This window comes from Megascapheus bottae, chromosome 6 (genome assembly GCF_031878675.1).
Source record: "Megascapheus bottae isolate mThoBot1 chromosome 6, mThoBot2.hap1, whole genome shotgun sequence".
NCBI lineage: Eukaryota > Metazoa > Chordata > Mammalia > Rodentia > Geomyidae > Megascapheus > Megascapheus bottae.
The window spans coordinates 61,164,137-61,170,504 of record NC_143514.1 but is presented as its reverse complement, the minus strand read 5'-3'; the positions used below and the strand labels follow the sequence as shown (position 1 = coordinate 61,170,504).

General features: G+C 47.5%; 1 pseudogene; it reads left to right on the top strand.

Moving 5' to 3' along the window:
* Positions 1-843: 843 nt before the first annotated feature.
* LOC150062092 (cytochrome c oxidase subunit FA4 pseudogene) lies at positions 844-1,092 on the top strand (annotated as a pseudogene).
* Positions 1,093-6,368: the final 5,276 nt, after the last annotated feature.

The following is a 6,368-nucleotide window of genomic DNA, read 5'->3' as shown; positions in this document are numbered from 1 at the left end:
ATGAATCTAAAGCCAGGAGCAGTGGTTCACACCTGTAATCCTAGCTACTCAGGAAGCTGATCACAGTTCAAAGCCAGCCCAGGCAGAAAAGTCCATGAGATTCTTATCTCTTATTAACCACCAAAAAATCAGAAGTGGCACTGTGACTCAAAGTGACAGAGCTCTAGCCTTGAGCAAAAGAGCTCAAGGACAGTACCCAGGCAGAGTTCAAGCCCCAAGACACACACACACACACAGAATAATGAATTTTTACACATAAAACTTTTTTTTTTGTCTTTCGTGGAGCTTGAACTCAGGACCTGGGCCCTGTCCCTGAGCTCTTTTGCTCAAAGCTAGTGTTCTACTGTTTTGAGCCATAACACCACTTCTGGCTTTCTGGTGGTTAACTAGAAATAAGCTTCTCATAGATTTTCCTACCTGGGCTGGCTTTAAACTGCTTTCCTCATATCTCAGCCTCCTGAGTAGCTAGGATTACAAGCGTGAGCCACTGGCACCTGGCCAATACATAAATTTTTTACTAGAACTTATGAATTGTACAAAGTGAGGGTTTTTCCTTGTGGTATTTCCATATGTGGATATGCGTGTATATACTCCTACCTATAACTCCCGGATAGCTGGTCTTACAGCTTCATAATTAATCTGAAGACCCATTAACTTTTTGCCTGAGCTGGTTTCCTGATCACTGTTTCCCACGTAGCTGCCATGACAGGCATGTGCCACCATGCTCACCTCCGACCTCCCTTTTCAAACTTCCTTACAAAAATCCTCTATGCGAGAGGCAGCCTGAGTCTCGCCTGAAAGATTTATTTATCCTCTTTTGAACACCAGGCCTCTGCTGCAAAGATGCTCCATCAGATCATCAATCAGGCCAGGAAGCATCCAAGCTTGGTCCCCCTTTTTGTATTTATTGGAGTGGGAGGTACTCGAGCAGTGCTGTCCGAGACATACCTGGCTCGGTTCATTTCGGATGTTAGTTGGGACAGGAAGAAAAACCCAGAATCCTGGAACAAACTGGGCCCCTGTGATCAGTACAAGTTTGACTCTGTGTATGTGGACTACAGCAAATGTAAGAATGAAGGTCCAGACTTCTAAATTTGAAAAAGCCTCGCAATAAAGCTACTGCAAATGAAGGTCCTTCAGAAGCCATCACAATTTTCCACTTCACCAGGAAATATCTCCTGCAAATGCATGCCATAATTATGTTGATTGGTTGGATTTATTACACTGATTAATAAACCTCTGAAACTTGAAAAAAATTCTGTACGCACCTCATCATGACTTTCTCACATGCGTATACAGGTGCTTTGATCATATTTTCCCCTCATCCCTTTTTCCCTTCCTACTTCCAAATGTATCCTCCCTCCCTGTAACAGTTGTCCATTTGTGTTTCTGTTGCTCTCTAATTGTATCCATTATTTTGCAAGTGACATTCATTTTTCATTATTCTTTATGACTGAATAATAACCCTACTTACACATAAACTTTCTAGTCTAGTCTTTGGATTAGACCCAACTAAAGTGCTATAAAGTTTCTCATTTTCTAGACCCTGTAAAAACACTAGAATGATTTTTTTCCCCTCTGATTCAAAATAAGGTTTGCGAGGTCATCCACTGCTGTGAAAATCATCTGAGTGTCTACACATATTGAGCAACGCAACTAGATCTGCCATGTGTGGTTGTACAGTACACATCAGAACCCACAATGCACAGTGTGCCACCTGTGTGGCCACACACACCGGGTATAGAAAATGTCAGCGAGACACAGATGACTTGAGAGGAAAGAGAGGGCCATTGTCCAGAGCTGGGGTCAGGAGGATTGTGAGGCCAAAGTCTCTCACATACAGCTTTAGGCTGACCTCCCTTTTGAAGGATCTGGCAACTGAAATGTCCTAGAGTTGCTATAAAGTTGAAGGGGAGGACTGGTTTGTCAGCTTCCCTATCTCTTTCTCCACCTGTGCAGCTTTTCAATCACTCAGGAGCTGAGAAGGAAGGCCAGGAGAGGGCCCACCATGCTCCACCCCTCTACTCCTACAGCTTCAAGCAAGGCTTGAATCTGTGCTCCTTCAATTTCTTAGTCCTATCTCCTCTTCTATGGCCTGACAGTCCTTGCTTTTATTCTTTCTTTCTTGCCAGTCCTGGGCCTTGAACTCAGGGTCTGGGCTCTGTCCCTGAACCTCTTATGATCAAGGATGAACCTGTACCACTCAAACCACAGCACCACTTCAAGCTCTCTTTCTGTTTATGTGGTACTGATGAATCGAACCCAGGGTTTCATGCATGCTAGACAAGCACTCTACCACTAAGCCACATTCCAGTCCATTCCTTGCTTTTATTTGTAATTGGCAAGAAAACATTGACTTCGCGGTTAGCTCAAAGAGGAGACCCTGAATTAAGACTCAGTAGCTCCAACTGGCCTAAATGGGGGCATGGGTCTTTTCTGGACCGATTACCATATCCTGGAAGAAGACTTTTTCTGGTTTGCTGAGCCCAGCTAGGCACCACCCCTCAAAGGAAATTCTCAGTCCAGTTAAGAAGAGCCAGCAGGTCTCAGTAACATGATTATCTGACCAGCTGGGGAGTGGCACAACTGTGGACCCCAAGGCCTTGGGATGCACCTGCAATGGCCTCTCCATTTCACCCAGCTGTGACTTTGCTTGCTTCAATGGACCCTGGCTCTGCATTCAGAACCGGTCTCATTGTTGGCCCATCCCTGCCCAGCTCCTATGGCATCTCCACACACAGCCCAGTTGGACCCCCCTCAAGCATTGTGCTCTCTCTCAGCTCTGAGTCCCCAGGCCTCTGACCCCAGGAGGTGACTCCAGAAGAGGTGGCCAGGCAAAGCAACATGGGAGCTGTTAGGCTCCTCCCACATCCACTTCCCAGGCATGAGCCAACCTGTGCCAAACCAGAGCCTTATCCTCAGGCCAGAGTTCCAGACAGAAAACATAGCGAGGAGACTTTCAACACCCCCCACCCCAGCCTGCAGACACAAATGCCCACCCAGGGCCCTACTTACCATGCCCAGAAGACACAGTTTTCTCTGGCAGCATCCAGTATATCACCAAAGCCAAGACCCCTAGTGCAGACCACGGACTTCAACCCAAACATGGGACCCAGGCCCTCTTGGCAGACCCAGGGCTATGCAGAATCCTCCCATGGGTAATGGCCTTAGGGCCTAGCTGGGAGGGGTAGAGACCATTAATCCTTTACCTACTTCTAGGTTCCACCTCTTCTAAGAGCTTCAAATCAGGTGGGATTCACCTGTGAGCAAAGGGCAAGAAGGTAGAACCTTCCACTCCATCAGCACTGAGGTTCTTCCCTTCCTTAAGTGTTACTCCTCACCAGGGCGCCAGGTGAGTCACAGGTACTTTGGTGGCCCTGTGTGGGTCTGGCTGCCATCAGATGAGGCCAGGGGTAGTCTTTGAGGTTTAAAGGAGCCTGGCATGTGGCCAGAAGCAAAGTCCTATCGTCCTTCCCTCCCTGATGTCTGTCTTTCCCTCTATAAACCCAAGTTTCAGGTTAATCAATCTCTAGGGGCTTTCCAGTTTCAGCAGTCAGACTCAAGGTTCAGAGAAGAGGGAGCAAAGGCAGCAGGACTGGGGGAGAGGGCATCAGGCTGGCAGGGAAGGCTGAGCAAAAAAGTTTAGACCTTGGACATCTTCCCAAATTGGAGTTGATTTAGCCATAAGAGAACTGAACCAGGGCTGGGAGTTTGGCCTAATGGTAGAGTGCTTGCCTAGCATGCATGAAGACCAGGGTTCAATTTCTCAGTACCACATACATAAGAAAAGCCAAAGTGGTGCTGTGGCTCAAGTGGTAGTGCTCTACCCTTGAGAAAGTCCAAGGACAGTGCTCAGGTCCTGAGTTCAAGCCCAGGACTGGAAAAGAGAGGGGGGGAGGCGGGAAGGGAACTGAACACACACACTGTGGATCTATAAGGGACATGAGCTCAAATTGTAGTTTCTAGGGCAAACATTTAGATTTGAGCATTAACTTTGGGTGTACAGGAGTTTCTGTCCTTCCTTGTGTGTGTGTGTGTGTGTGTGTGTGTGTGTGTGTGTGCTCGCGCGCGCGTGCGTGCGTGCGTGCGTGCGCGCACTCCCGCCAGTCAGTACTGAACTGAGGCTCTGAACTGAACTGAGCGCCGAACATAGGCACTGTCTTGTAGCTTTTCCTGTGTTCAGCCTGATGCTCTACCACTTGAACCACACACAAAAACCTCCACTTCCAGGTTTTTACTGATTAATTGGAGATACATCTCATAGATGTTTCCATCCTGGCTGACTTCAAACTTTGATCCTCAGATCTCAGCCTCCAGGGTAGCTAGGGTTACAGGCATGAGCCACCAGTGCCCAGCCATCTTCCTAACATCTGATACCACAAGGCTCAGGGATTCCTGGTAACTTACTTCCAGGTGTTGGTGATGTTTTTCCTCTGCTGTTTTCATCACTTCTCTTTCTGTCCCCAGTTCCAACGCTGGACACCTTTGCATCATGTCAGTATAGGTTCTTGGGTTTATGACCACTCTGGCCTGTCGGTGCTTCTCTTGACTGTAGACAGTTTTTGCGGAGCCCTCATCTGCTTTAATCTGGGTTTGCCTCAGGTGTTGCTCTGGGGTGTTGGGTACCACAGAGGCAAAGTGTCTATGGTCATAGCATCTCTTGGCAGGGAGAAACTTCTCGCTACTAAGTTTCTCCCTGCCAAGTTTATAACCTTGGCTTCCCAATTGACGTGCTGTCTCTGCAGATAAACTTACTGGCTTTCCTTTTCCTCACATGAGTGGTCTCCAATCTCCAATCAGCATCTCCAGAACACACCCAAGCTCCACCTCCTGGGGAAGCAGGATTATTTTGTAAGGAAGATTTGCCTCAGGCCAGCATGACTGTAACCCCAGTACAAGGAGGCTGAGGCAGGAGGATGGTAGGCTTGAGGTCTTAAGGAAAGAGCTGTGCTGGGGCCCAGAGTTTGGCCTAGTGGAAGAGTGCTTGCCTATCATCCACAAAGACCTGGGTTCGATTCCTCATACCACATACATAGAAAAGCCGGAAATGGCCAAGAGTTTGGCCTAGTGGTAGAGTGCTTGCCTAGCATGCACAAAGACCCGGGTTCAATTCCTCAGTACCACATACGTAGCAAAAAGCCAGAAGTGGTGCTGTGGCTCAAGTGGTAGAGCTCTAGCCTTGAGAAAAAAATCCAGGGACAGTGCTCAGGCCCTGAGCCCAAGCCCAGGACTGGAAAAAAAAAAAAGAAAAGAAAAAAAGAAAAGAAAAGAAAAGCCGGAAATGGTGCTGTGGCTCAAGTGGTAGAGTACTTTCCTTGAGGAAAGCCCAAGGACAGTGCTCTGACCTTGAGTACAGTCCCCAGGACTGGCAAGGAATGAAGAGGAAGAAAGGAAAGAAGGAAGGAAGTTGTGCTAAGTGTTAGTGGCTCATGCCTGTAATCCTAGCTATTCAGGAGCCTGTGAGACTCCTATTTCTAAATAACCACCAGAGAAACAGAAGTGGTGCTGTGGCTCCAACTAGTAGAAAGATAGCTTTGAGGAAAAAAAAAAGCTTAGGTAAAGTGCCCAGGCCCTGGTTCAAGCCCCATGACTGATAAAAGGAAAAGAAGGAGGAGGAGGAGGTGAAGGAGGAGGAGGGGGCGGGGAGAAAGAGAAGGAGGGAGAAAGTTACAGAGAGCTGCAGGGTGCTCTGAAACTAGGAAAATGTTTTCTTGGATTCAGACATCCAGGCATGCTGTGGCACCTGGGACTCAGAGATCCAGACATTCAAACTGACAAGAGGTATTAGTTTTGCACAGAGAGACCTTGTCTCAAAAGAGAGAGAGAGAGAGAAAGAGAGAAAGAGAGAGAGAGAGAGAGGGAAAAGATCCACCTCTTTGCCCTTCGCTGTATATTTAATACACTTGTGTCCATCCCCTGCTCCCGTGGCTAGCTGCTTTGGCTCAGGCACTCTGCTGTGCTACTCGGAACTGTTCTTTACCTTCTTGCACCACAAGAGGCTCCGGGCACACACTTCATAGCTCCATGCTTACAATCAGGTATGCCTTCAAGGAAATACTTTTAAAACAAATCCTCCAATCATCTTGCCAATAATCCAAATATACTGTGCCATATCTGAATGCATTCTTTTTTTTAAGTTAGCTGCTTGATTTTTGTAGCCCTACTGTGATGAATCTTTGTAAAATATACAGTCCTTTTGCCACTTCAGAAGGCCTTGCTGATTTTAAGGGTTAGCTCTGCAGCTAAGGCAAGGGAGTATTCCACCCCCCCACTCCCCCTCCTTCTTCTCTTGCTCCTCCTCATTCTCTTCCTCTTCATTTGTTCCATATCAGGGTTTAAACTGAGGGCCTGAGCACTGTCCCTTGGCT